We start from the raw sequence: 14,819 nt of genomic DNA on the forward strand, positions 1-14,819 counted from the left end.
CTAAAACATCAACTGGCAGTTCTACAGCTTTTCTATAATATTATTCTTCATAATGATACCCTATAGGTGGTACAGGATTCTCAAATATTTTTATTCCTTTTCCAGTAAACATATGTCAGTTACCTGATGTGCAAAGGCATAATATTGATATTATCACAGAAAGACTAAATTACTTTTAAATTAATAATTAAATAAGTCATAATTTGTGGAAAATGCAAAAACATGGGGAAGGTATCTTCGATTTTGATATTAATCAAATAATTGCAAATTTTAAAAATGAGTTGCTGTTGTTCAAGTGTTCCCAGTGATTAAACAAAATGCTGCGTTTAGGAGCATTTGAGATTATTATAATTGGCCCAACATTCTTGGAGGAGCATTTGGTTGTATGTTTTAAAGGCACGAAAATGTGTGCTACCCTAATCCACAGATCTCATCTCTAGGAATATTTTCCAAGGCAATATTAATAGATATGCAAATATATATTTATAAGAATTTCATTAAAGTTATTTATAGAGTATAAACATGGATATATACATACATGTGTATATATATCATGCTTCATTCAAATAATAAAGTGATGTGATGACAAGATAACAGTCTGGAAGTATATACATTTATTGGTAAGGAAGGATGTTTATGTTTTGTTTCGACTGATAAGAGTAGCTAATAGCAGTTGGCAAATTATAAGCAATTTGTGTAAAAATTGTTATACATGTAAGGGGAAGTGTCTAAAATGTATACACTAGAATATTTACAGTGGTTTTCTCTGAGTAATTGAATTACAGAAGATCCTATTTTTTTCATTTCTGTTTAATAATAGTTTTGGATTTTCTACAGTAACTATGGATGGTATGATTTTTTAAAACATTCTAAAATAAAAATTCACTTAAAAATAGGAATTTATTACTGGCATATTTGTTCATTATCTACTCATTAAAGATAATGAGCAAAAATATTTCATTTCTCAGCTAAGCTTGAAAAAAATTCTATGTATACTCTGTACATGATATTGTTCCACCTGGGTGACAACCACAACCCTTACTTCTAATGGTTATCCTTAAATTCTCTTCTTCCAGGTAGTCTGTGTGGAACCATTTATAGGAATCACCATTTGTAATTGGAAGGGCAGACAATAGCAAAAGTAGATCAACTCCAAGGAATATGAGTGTTTTGAAGGAATTAGCACAGGGAAGAGAAAACATATTTCCAGGGCTATGAGGAAACCCTTCAAGGCTGCCATCAGTGCTAGAGCAACTCTTCAACATATTTCAGTAGGAAATGGGCCACTGTCAGTAAGGGACATGGTAAGGAAAAACAGTCCAGTCATCTGAGAAATGAGAGTCCTTGGTTGATTAGTCCAAATCCATCATCTTTATTAGTAAAATGAAAGCACATCTTCTGCATGTGGTCAGCTTGACCTGTGAAGTACAGCATATCATTCTTTCCTCAAGCATTGCTCCCATTGTTCTATCCACTGAGTGCTGGACATTTTCTCATGATGAGACATGTTTTGTCTTTCTAAATAGAATCCATGGAGAGATTTATACATAAATGCTGAGCACTGCTTGCTTCTATGTCACGGCACTCTTGGTCCAAGGAGATGCCCCTGTAAACTGCAATCTTATAGTTAGATTATTCATCAGAAAATATGTAAATTCTACAAGAACTGGAACCATGTCTTATCCACCACTTTATATCTAGCACTAGATACAAAGAAGACATTCAATTAATGCTTGTTGAATGAATGAATGAATGAATGAATGGTGAATAATGAATGAGAACATGAGTTAAACAATAGTAATTGAAAGTGAAGTGTTTATACGTGAACAGTCATGAACTATGAAAAGTAAAAAACACCAGGTAGACTTAATCATATGTGACCATTTAAAGCATGATGAATATGATATCAGTAAATAACAGGGAATATTAAAATTATTTTCTAAAAGGTGCTAGGTTAACTAGATAGCAATTAGATAAAGCAGTTTAATCCACATTATACACCACACAACAAAATTCCTTATGATCTAAAGTGCCACGAAAAAAAGAATATTAAGTATTCATCAATTCTCTGAAGAAGAGCTAATGAATATGTAAAATGATAAATACCTAAGCATCCTAACAGAAGCAGTAGAAGAAATGCTAAACTAAATAATCAACATTCAGTAATACAAAAATTCTAAACTGTAAAAGTTTAAAAGTAGTAAAACTTTGTATTTTTAAATACAAATTGATTGGAAAATTGGAAAAAAAAAATTCTCCAGTAACTAGATATAAAATATGATTAGTCAATTCCCTTAGGAGAAAGTGCACTTAGAAAACCAACATATTGAAAAGTCTGCAATCTCAATAATAAGGAATCAGTAGAATTAGAAAAAAACCAGCATGGCACCATTTTTCACCTGTTGAATCAGCCATTAAAAACTGTAACAGCTAATGCTGTTTCAGAGCATACTAAAAATGGTAAAGTAAGTCATACTTTGCCCACAGCAAAGTAAATTAGAACTATCCTTTTGGAAAACAATTTGGCAATATGTTTCAAGTACTATAAAAATGTTTTCATGCTTTGTTCTAATATTCCCATTTTGTAAGGCTCACCCATTTGAAAATGACACACAAGAAGTACCTCTCTGTATTCATTGCTTTTTATTTATAGAAGTGAAAACTGAGCCAGAAATGTCCAAGAATAGGGAAAAAGTTAAGTAATTTTGGAACATCCATTCAAAAGAGTATGAAGGAGCAATTTCAATGAGAGCTATGGATATGAAAAAATTATGGATAAGAAAAAGTACATTATATATATAATATTGCAGCTATGTAAAATACATGCATCTGGGAAAGGTGGGATGGAATTATTTTCATACGAGGAAGGGGGACGACACTTTTATTTCTTGCTTCTTCCATCCTGTTTTCTGGAATAGAGATTTATGAGATCCAGAGGCTTCTTTCACCTTCATGTGGAGGGTGGCACTGAGGAACAGTCAAGCCTCGAGCTTGAAGTCTGAGGCCCTGCACACACAATGAAGCTGCCACATCAGCCCTGGGTGAAATACTTCAGATTATTTATCTCAGCTTTTATTATTTAAGCCTCAGCTGTTTGGGGTTTTCTGTTACTGTTTGTTAGTTTGTTTTTGCTGAATGCATCTGAGCCTAATCGTAACCCATGTGTAATAAAAAATGTCTAGTATTCATTCTGTATTTAGCATGAACAAGCAATTCCAAGTTCTAATTAAAATTTTAAGCTAAATATTAATATTTTTATTCTGAACATAGTCTGTTATACTGCATCATTGAATATCATACATTATGTTTTAAAATGTCCTATTTATCAAGGTGTTTACCAAAATAAGAAATGGTACACTGCAATATTTTGTCATTATTAATAATCATTAAATCCAAAAGTTTCATAAGTAGTTAATCTGACTTGATTCCTATTTTTTCTTGTTTCCAGTTCATTTCCCACCCTAACAATGAGAGCAGTTCTCTGTTTTCAGTTTTTTTTCACTTTGTTTCAGAACCGTCATATTCCTCTCACGGGAACTGCCTAACTCTGTTTAGTTTTGGCAGCCACAAAATATGTTCCCAGGACAAATGGCCCATGTACACTGTGAAGTGTACACAATTCCCAGGTCAGAATAATGCTACATGCTAACAAGCAGATGCATACAGCTGGCGTTTTAAAAGACTTGGCAAAATTCACTCTTTGTTCAGCTTTCTTACAACCCTTAAAAGATTTTTCTGAATATTTTATACTGGCCTTATTTTATAACATCTAAATTGAGAAGAAAATTGAATACAAATACATGATACATATACAATGATTAAGTTCCAGGGTTTTTGTTTTTTTTTTTCACTTGGGTCATCAAAACCTCAGTGTCATCATTTTTAGAATTAAATATTGTGGATGATACTTATAACAAATTAGGTGTAATGAGGCATTAGGAAAAGTCAGAAATTTATTAACATAATGCTAAGTCAATGAGATAAAAAGCAAAAAGTAGATTTTATTTTGGCTGGTCAGCTAGAAAATATGTGAACTGAAGAAAAGCAAACTTTGCAAAGTTTCCATTTGACTATACACAAAAAGAATAGCATGTAATTTAAAATATTATTCTGTACCAATTCTATGCTACATGGTCAAAAGAAAATAGCTTCTACTTAAGGATTTATAATCCTTAGGAAGGAAGGAAGAAAGAAAACAGACAATGCTATGTTCAGGAAACATTACAGTTAATTTCTCTAGCAAACCTATGTGAATATCCAGTAAATGCTAAAGACAACCATATTTTATATCTATATATATATACACATACATGCATAATATATATATGTGTATATATCTCTTTGGAAGAACCATGTATTCCTCATAATTTTTAGGTTATATATATGAGCAATTAAAAAAAAGTTTCAATTCAAAAATGGTCAATGAAATATTTTTTAACGGGGTAAATTTTGTCAAAAATTGTAACAAGTGTCTGAGTCAATTGGTTCTGCACAGTTTTTCATGATAGAATATTTAGCTGAGAAACTATTCACTAGGAAGATTGGTAACTCAGTAGTCACTATTTATATCAAGCTACACTCAGGAATTTTTCAAAACTACAATCAGGAATGTAGTCAGAAAAAAGTAAGACATAGGGTAGTAAATTAAGAGTTAAAGTCACAGGTTCAGCTCGAATGACCTCTTCCCTAAAGAGCCTATTTTAACAGCCTGACCTGCTTCCTCTGAACAAACGTGGCAGTTGGTCATGCCTCTGATATGATTCCTGAATCTTCTAGCTCACGTTGTAATTTTTTGTGTAGTCCTACAGAGATTATTGCTCCAGTCTCCTTCATGGTTCCTCTTCCTCCAGTCTTGCTTCTGTATGATCTAGTGGTTCGCAAACTTGAGCATGCCTTGGAACCATCTGAAAGGCTTGTAAAACCACACATTGGTGAGTCTCCTTCTCCACAGGTCTTGATTGAGTAGCTTTGGGGTGAAGTCCAAGAATTTGCATTTTTAATAAATTTCCAGGCGATAACTATTCTGCTGGTTTTGAGAATATTTGGAGAACCACTGACTGGTCTAATCTTTACTCCACCAAGGAGACAGAGAGAGCTTTAAAATAAACACCCAAGGATGTTCAAAGAGTTCTAATATCTTAAATAGTCTATACTACAAGATGCTTTCATTCATATGGCACTTCCCTACTGGGGCTTATTTCATTTATTTGTTTGTTTGTTTGTCTGTTTGTGGCTGTGTTGGGTCTTCGTTGCTGCCCGCGGGCTTTCAGGCTTTCTCTAGTTGTGGCGAGCGGGGGCTACTCTTTGTTGCGGTGCGCGGGCTTCTCATTGCGGTGGCTTCTCTTGTTGAGGAGCACAGGCTCTAGGTGCCTGGGCTTCAGTAGTTGTGGTTCACGGGCTTAGTTGCTCCGCAGCATGTGTGGTATTCCCGGACCAGGGCTTGGCGGGCGGATTCTTAACCACTGCACCACCAGGGAAGTCCTGGAGCCTCTTTCTTACCAGTTCCCTCCTTCACACTCCAGACAGTCATGTTAAACTTTTGAGATTCTCAAATGTAATTAGCTTTCTTTCTCTTCAGGGCCTTTATGTCTCTTCTTCCTGGCACACTCATTTCTTCCTCTACCTGGCTAACTCATACTTAAATTTCAGACAGCACATTTTTATTCTTTCAGGAAGTCTTTCTGTTTCCATTAGAGCTGTTGCTCCTATGTATCCCCTGAATGTTCAACTTCTCTTTCAGCCTAGTGATAATACAGTAGCTCCTCACTCAGTTAGAGAGTCTATAACGGGCCTTGGCAGCATCTTTTTAGCTCACTACCGTCTAGCACAGGACTTAACATGTGCCGGCTGCTCAATAAAAATCTGGAATGGGTGAATAACTTAATGAATGAATGTCCTAGTTTACCTATCAGACTTTAAGCTTGTGGGATAAGAATTTCGTGCTTGGATCTTTGTCTTCTTCCTGGCATCCAGAATAGTCCCCTGCACATGGTAAGCACTATATAGTGATGATTTGGCTAAAAGAAGAGATGAATGGATATAGGGATGGATGAAAGGAAAAGGGGGAACACAGCCAAATACCTAGAAGTAGCTACAGTATTTGGAAAGGTTAAGTAGGAATCTTCTTATATTTACTAAAACAAACAAAACAAACAGACAAACTCTCTGACATGGATTCAAGGAAGCTAGCCCATAAAAGGAAAGTAATGGCAAATATCTATTCTAGAAAATTGAAAAATAAATTTTTGAGGGGTTATTCCATCATCTGAAAGTTCAGTATTACAAGACATTAAGCCTTACTAGAAAAGTATTCCTGGAAAATGTGTAGGGAGAGATGTTCCCAACAGAAACAACATTCATATTAATAGAGGAAATGGCAATATCACAATACATTTGTGTAAGTAAAGAGCCATAACACAAGAATATTCCGACGTTGGCTTCAGCTGTGGCTGCCATCTGGTAGGTCACAGTGTGGGAAAAATGAGAGCTGTGACACAGGAAAGTAAATCATAGGCCTGGGAACTGGAAAATCAGAATTCTGTTCTTGATTTTAGCTGCTGAATTGCTACATGCACTTGAATATGCTGAGTGCTTCACTTTCCTCATCTATGAAGTGGGGCTAATAAAATTTCCAGTAAGACTATGCATGAATGAACAGATATCTGTCAATACAGAAAGCCCTCTGGACATATTACTATTTTGAAGCTACCTCAGATATTACTTTTCCCCAGTCTTAGTCTTCCCCTGTATTCAAGTATGGCTAAACTTCCTGTTATTTTGCAGTTTTGTGGAGTCTGTGTTTTATATAAAGCTACATTTCCCAAGCTGCTGAGTGCAGTGATTATTCTTGCCTTCAGTGAGAAATTCTGCAGATAACAGAAATAATTGGACTGGAGCAGCTGCTAGCTTTCCCATTTTTTTAAACAATTATGAATGGTTTCATTTTATGTATTATTTGCTTCTCTTACATTCTCTTTTCTTGCAGCCTAGAACTGAAGACTTTCTGTTATAAGCCTGTAGAGATTAAGAACATAATTAGGAAGTAGCAAAGCTTGTAGTTGGCATGACATCCAGCAAAGATGGCAGAAAAAACACAATTGAGCAGGAAAGACCACTTAAACCAGCAATCATCCACAGAAAGGCAGTGCAAATATAGGGGGAAAGGAGACCTGGAGAAAAATATTTGACACACAGAAAGACTGTCCAATCCCTCAGGGGGAACACAGCAACAGAAGCAGGCAAATGAAGCCAATATATAACTTGGGAAGATAAAGGTGGGCTTTTCCATACACCTCTAGCAATGTCTATATTGAGTGTCTTTGACTTCGTGGCTCTTCAGGTGGGCAAGTCTTGCAGAGCATTTACTGTCTACCAGGTAGAACTTTTTAATAGTAGCTTTGCTTATGTGATTCCCGTAGCCTAAAATGCCATTTCATTTCCTCTCTTTTCCCTAATTCTTCAGCATCTCGGTGGAGATGTCTCAAACCTTTCTCAGGTGGAAATATCTATTCTGTCCTGATGTCTATAACAGAACAAGAATCTCATTATGTCAAAATTATTTTCTCTCTCCAGCCTTATGTGAGCTTCTTGAGAATAGAGATCTTATTCTCCTTCATGTCTGCACTGCTAGTTCCTCACCCAGTGTTCCTGCCACATAGTAGAAGCTATATAAATGTTCGGTAGGATCTCAGCCTTTGGATAAAAAGAGAGAACGCATGACTCAGTGCCAGCTGACATCATCAAGTGCCACTGTCATTACCTGACATAAAACTAAGCACATCTCTGTTTTATCGGGAGTATCATCTGTGTTTATGGAAGCCTGTGTACTGCCTCTTTCAGAATTCATAAGTAGCTGTTCTCTCCTTACATTGTACTACAAAGTCAAAACAGTAAAAGCATCTTACATCACAGACTTGGCATTGGGTTAGCTTAATGAGAGTGTTTTCCATATAAAGATCAATGAAGAAAAATCCAGAGCAATTACTAATTAAATGGAGAGAAAATGTTTTTCTGACTCAGAGCCGATAAATCATTTTCATTGGCAAGATGTTCAGTGTCTCCCTCCATCAAAGTGCCCTGATTTTCAGGGAACTAAGGTTACTGAATTTTTAGAAAGACTTGGGGCCCCCTAATTTAGGAGGTGAATCTGGGGCAGGTAGATGTCCAGTATTGGGGCAGCACAGTGCTTTGCTTTTTGTAGTGGACACTCAACAGATCCTTAACAAATAAATATAATATCTAGAGGATACAAATGTTTTGGGGAAAAAATCTGTTTGGGCTAATGATCTGGGTGATTTCAAATTGAAGCTACCAGATGCATTACAGTCTTCAGCCAAGTCACTAATGGCAGTGTACCGTGCCAAATGCTGAATTGTAGAAATTATGACACTCATTTATGAAATGATAACCACTAATAACGCCCTGGTTTTCAAGAATGACTAAATAAACAATAACACTGGCAACTTGGCAACTTGACCAAAATTGCATCCTATCACAATTTGTCAGCATTAAGAGACACAATTCTACAGAAGTGACAATTTTGGTTTTTTTACATTTTTCTAACTTTATCACATCTTCAAAATGCTTTTTGTCTTACGTCCTGTGCTATTTGGGCCTCACTGCTCTCTTTTAAGTAATGATGAGCAGTAAGTTTACATAGATTTCAGCTAATATACTAAACTAGTTTTTGTCTGTTCAGGTGATTCCTGGAGAAATCCAAATTTCTCCGGAATTGGTTTGGAACTGAACCCGCAGTATCTCTGAGTTATGCCTGTATAGCTATGACATTAGTGAGAGTCTGCTTAGAATCACATTACTCTTTTCTGTGGTTATATTCTCCAAGCATTAAACAAACAAAAATCCTGGGTGGATGGTGAAGTGAGGCGGAAACCAGAATTTGGATCATATTTTCTGACATTTTCACTGGATAAAACAAGTTTTAGGCAGTAGCTCTTCCCTTTCTGTCTCATTTGGGTTTGGCTTCTTAACCTAAGGTGAATTACTATTTATTTCATAGAAATCTTCCCACAAATCTACATTCCTATTGCCAAGTCTATGATTAATTTAAGTAACTAAAAATTTTTTAATTGGAATAGATGTTTTTCATCTAAATACATACATACATACATACATTCTATAATCCTAAACTTTACATTAAACATTATGCTTTCTTAAAATAGTAGATGAGCCTTAAAATAAATACCAAACCGTCAGTTGTGCCAATTATGATGTTTTCTGACCCAGATTTTTTTAAGTGAATCTTTCTTTCCACACTTTTACTGCCAAGCAGGTTCTTGTTCTGGCCAAGAAGGGTAAAGAAACCTCCATGAATACTTTAGATAGTTAAGTCACAATAAATATACCCCCAAAAAGAACGAAAAGTAAAGACAGACTTTTTTAGGTATAATGTACTGATTTTTCTCTATAAAAGAAGGGAAAACCTCCATGAAACTCGATGTTTTTCAAACCCCTTCCCCAGTTTATCCAGTAAACTCAGCACATACATGATATGGCAGAGCCCAAAAGAATACACTGCCTAATTCCTCACACCACAATCCTAAAGCCTTTGTGAATTTTGATTTAGCTTTCTTTATCTCTCGCATGGCTAAATGAAAAACAAACAAGCAAAAGAAACTCTGCCCTGCAAACCATTTTTAAAATATACTTCCTTTCCTTGTTACCCCAATTTCCATTTTCTTAATCTTTACCAGCACGCGCACACACACACACACACACACACACACACACACACACACACACCATGATGAAAATGCAAGGGGGCACAAGACAGAAAAAATAAGCAGATCTGATTTCCTTCTCCATAGACTGCAGAACAGGATACATTTGGAAATTAATTTCAGTTAACTCACGTGATCATAGCTTTTGGGAAGCAGTGTCCTAGAAATAAATCACTTTCCCTATATGTAATGTGAGAAGATTCCGAGAGACAAAATGCCACTGTTAGAATAGCAAGGAGTACAAGGGTGTCTGGATGAAACCTGTCCAGAATCCCTAATATGTCTGAAAACCCCAAGTGTTGTTCAGCAGCCCGAGTCAGTGGCTAACCTGGAAGAAGGATTAAAGCCTGCATTTGAAGCTTCCAGAAATCACCTTGTGAATGTGTCATGGCTGAAAACATTTTTTTTTTTCCATTCTGTAGTTTAAAACAGAGCTGGCAAAAACCAAGAAGAAGTACATCATAAATCAAAGCTACAAGCAGGGTACAAGTTAGAGTCAGGCCATTGTGATAAGAATTTCCACACCAAAAACCCAGTCCATCAGAATTCAAATGGATGAATGTAATCATGAACATGAGCACTTAAAAACAAAATTCTCCTGATTTTTCAATTAGTGCTTTCACTCACAATTATAGCTATTGTGGGAATAAACATCATACTCCCAGAAACTCCATTCACATTATGATGCATGAATAATCCAGTAGGAGAAAGAGGTGGAAACTTTGCATCTCAGTAAAGGGCAAAAGTTCTTGTCTGTTTAATCTACACTCTGTCACTTATTGAAGGAAATTAGCAGAAGCAATTTTCTTCATGTCTCCCTACCCCAAAACATAGGAAAACACAACAATTAAAAAATTAAAAATAGCAAAATCTGCATCGTCTCCCAAATCAATTGAAAAACTGCCACATGTTAATTTCAGGTTTAGTTCATATCTGGGCCATCAGAACTCTTGGGGCAGCCAGAGAGTGGGCACTAGCGATTTCAGCAACCCTTGGCATCTGGAAGAAGATGGTTACAGCATTGAAGGTGGCAGGGCATGTAGGGTAAGAAAAAGAAGTCCTTGGGGACCTACATTTCTGTCGGTGCACTAGAGTCACCTCTGAAGAGGAACTAATGGAGCCTTTCATTATTAGTCCTGAGGTGTCAACACAATGTTATTCTAAACCAGAGGTCAGAAGATATGTTCTGTAAAGAGCCAGATAGTGAGTGTAGGCTTTGCAACCTGTATGATCTATGTCACAACTGTTCACCTCTGCCATACGTAATACATAAATCAACAAGTGCATTGTGTTCCAATACAATTTTGTTTAGATAAGCAAGTGGCAGGCTGGATTTAGCCTGTGGATTATGGTTCACTGAGGCTGGTTCTAGATTGTTTTGTCTTGAGCATATTTCTCAGCGCTACTGAAGAAGATTCTTTATGCATTTTCTCCATGTCCCATAAAGAACAGAGGAGTGGGGATTCTACAGAACAAATACTGGGACCAATGAAAGCATGGATGCATACAGAGATCAGAAACTAGAGACACAGAGAGCTACAGCAACTCACGGCCATTTCCAAGTTATTGAACAGAACATTCTGTAACCATTAATAAGATTTTTAAAGCAAGCAGCTGCCATCTTAGACCGCATGTAACAACACATCAGGATGCATAATAGACTCTTTATACTTCTCATACCCATTCCCTTAACTTCACTGATTAAAAGTTTATCAACAGTTTAGACTCTGAAGGAATTAAACAAATCCTTTAAATCAAAGGATTTAATCAAACCAAAACACATTTTCTATTATTCATAGTTCATTGTATATGGCATATAATAAAATACAGGTCTTATTAGAAAATTTCTATTTAGCCATTCTCACATTGTTATTTCTTTTTAAATTCTGAGTTAAAAATCCCTTTCAGATGTTGTTAAACATAACCCCTCAATAAGCCATATCCTACCTACCTAATACAGAAAAGATTTTGAAGTCAAAAATGGACAAAATTGACAAGTATTTTTTAAATTGTTCACTAATGTTTCAGTTCCTTTTTTATTTAGCTCATATTTCATGACCTACCACTATAAATACTTCCATAGAAACATTTTTATTTACCCGTCTTTCTGATGGATTCATTTTAGAAAACCCTACAGGAATTAAATCCAACTATTTGCTTACTCTATAACTGCCTATATTAAATAACGAGACCTGGCTAGAGAAAATTTTGCATTTTGACTCTACACCCTTCAAATTTAAGAGCAAAATTTCAAAAGAGCAATTAAAACCAAGACAGTCTACCTACCTAGTAACCTCACTTTCTTGCTCTCTAAAACAACTAATTTTTTACCTTCTCTGTTTGGTAGATTAGGAAACCATATGAGACACCAACATATAGAAGTCTGTATACGAGATTGGACCAAAAGCTTAGGCATCACCTAGAAGGAGATAGATTTGTGGATGAGCACATACTTAAGGGTAATGCTTAAGTACACAAGCTGCCTTTTAAAAAATCTCTGTGCATAGATAAACTCTGCTCTTCTCCCAGGGAAAGGCATGAATTACTAAAGAAGCAGCCGTAGTTTTAAGGACTATGCCCAGCAGCTGGGCATAATACAAGCATGAAAAATAAACCACATTGTCTTGTAATGGAAGCAGTTTGATAGTTTTAATTTCATACATGAGCAATATATTCTCTAAAAATGACCACGGTACTTGAAGAATACTTCTGTAGGTATTAGATAGTTGTTCTCTTTATAAGATTGTGTTTGCAATTAGGCAGTCTCCCGTATCCTGCTTTTCTTCTTGCTTCCTGCTCCTCCATTTCTGTAACCCAGTCCATAGGGTAGAGACAGGCAGAGTTCTCTGAGTTTCCACTTTATGGTTATGCTAAAATACATCAGGCTCTTAGACAAAAAATACCTGCTGGAACTCAGAAGACAGAGGTAGTTTTCAGGCTTGGCATGTTCTTGGGATGGCTTCCTTTGAAAGAGACTTTCTGGGTAATATAAAGAAGACCAGAGAAAGGAGGGAAAGGAAAGGGAAACACCTCCACCTAAGCTTATAGAAACTGCACTCTACCCAGCCTCTTGTGAGTATAAGCAGGGGCTCTAGAGCTAGACTACCTGTGTTTGAATCCTGGATCTGGCACTTTTTGTGACCTTGGTCAAGGTAGTTTTACTTCTTTGGCCTCAATTTTCTCATCAGTAAAATGGGAATAATAATAGGGTTTATTTTTAAGACATGTTATCAAGATTAAATAATCCAATATGTGTAAAGTTCTTAGAATAGTATCTAGTAAGTAGTATGTACCACTTAAGCGTTTGTTAAATAAAACAAATATTTTTTAGCACTATAAAGTGCAGGCTACTGTGAATATTATGCTTCTATGCAACAGGTAGACAAGAAGATAAGGTTAAGCCAAGGTCCTACCCAAATCAGGATCAGTTATGAACAATAAACATTGCTATATCCTTGGGTACTAGGATTGTAGTGATCCCAAGGCTTCGATTTGGGCCAAGCAGCTACCATTTAGTCTGAAGCCAAAATTATAATCATTCAGTTAAAGTAATTGAAGTGCTACTGCACCTAGGAGCAAAATCCTGAAGACAGATGTTAGGACGGGGTGATGAGAACTTGCGCTATGTGCTTGTGTCACAGGAGATTACCACAAACCCAGACAGGCCCAGGAGTAGGAACAGATGGGAATTAAAGCTGGGACGCAGTCAGGACAAAATGAAGTCTGGTGTTCGATGAGCAGTCAGCAACAGACACAAAATAATACAGTCTTGGCACTTACAAGGACTCAAAATGTCATTTAAGTGTGTTTCTCCTTGTTCTTCTAGCAATGTCTACATATCCAAAAAAGTGGACATGCCTCCTTGTCTTGATTCTTTCCACATATAGGAAAAGTTCCTTCCCAAGGAAATATGCTTTGTTTTCAGATAATTTGAGTCAGTAAAGTATTACTTGTTTTAATATGCTAAACCCTAACTCTATATATTTCATTGACCCATTTTTCCTAGTTCTGTTCTCAGAAACTTCAAAATATAGCAAATATCTTTCATATATTTGAAATTACATGTATAGCTATCTTGTTTTCCATAAATCTTCTTTTCTCTAGGCTAATTATTCCCTGTTTATTTACTTCATTCAACATGGCTTCTTTGCAGCCCCTTTACCTTTCCCATTACTCTCTTCTGGATAGTTGTTAGTGTACCCAGAAAAATGTAGAACCTGGAACTGAAATGGTTAATAAGAATAAAACTAAGAATGCAGAAAACATTGGGAGTGATTATCTCCCTATATGTGGATGCTCTATATATATTAACAAAAACTGTCAACATAATTTTTCTGTAAATATCCTGATAGTAAATGTTTTAGGCTTTGAGGTCCATAAAGTTCTATTACAATACTTAATTCTTTTGTAGCATGAAAGCAGCCATAGACACTGCAAATGAATGAGCATGGCTGTGTTTCAATAAAACTTTATTTACAGAAAGAGACAGTGGGTTTTTGTTTGTTAATTCCTGTATTAGATATTCATATGCTTTCAGTCAACTAAAACTCTTAGATTTTCTTCACATCATGCCTCTAAGCTATAGATCTTCATGGTTTACTTTAAAAAGACTTTATGTTTATCCCTATTAAAATTTTGTATGATTAGATTTAGGCTATACATCTAAAGTACCACAGTCATTTGGATTCCAATTCTGTTAGTCATTGCATCTGAAGGCTCCTCTTCTCTACAGCATGCCACTTGCATATTAATTGAATATGTCCTGTCTTTATTTTAATGCAAATTATTGACTAAAATGTTGATTGGGACAGGACCAAGGAAAGAATCTTCTGCATGAAACTCTGAGTTAATAGAAATCCATTAATAAACATTCTTTGGGGACATTTCTTCAATCAGAATATTATGGGTTGATTTTACCACCCACCCGTATTTTCACATCATAGTAGCTCAACAAAAGGATTTAAATTTTCTCTTTCTTTGTAACCTAGTGTTAAGTATCTCAGTGTCAGGTATGTAAGTTCTTCAGTTTTCCCCACCTGTTTATGGCAAGACTAAGTGCAGTGCTTGAAATTTCAAGACGTC

The sequence above is a fragment of the Balaenoptera borealis genome (assembly GCF_965194805.1).
Source record: "Balaenoptera borealis genome assembly, chromosome: 4".
In the NCBI taxonomy this organism is placed as follows: Eukaryota; Metazoa; Chordata; class Mammalia; order Artiodactyla; family Balaenopteridae; genus Balaenoptera; species Balaenoptera borealis.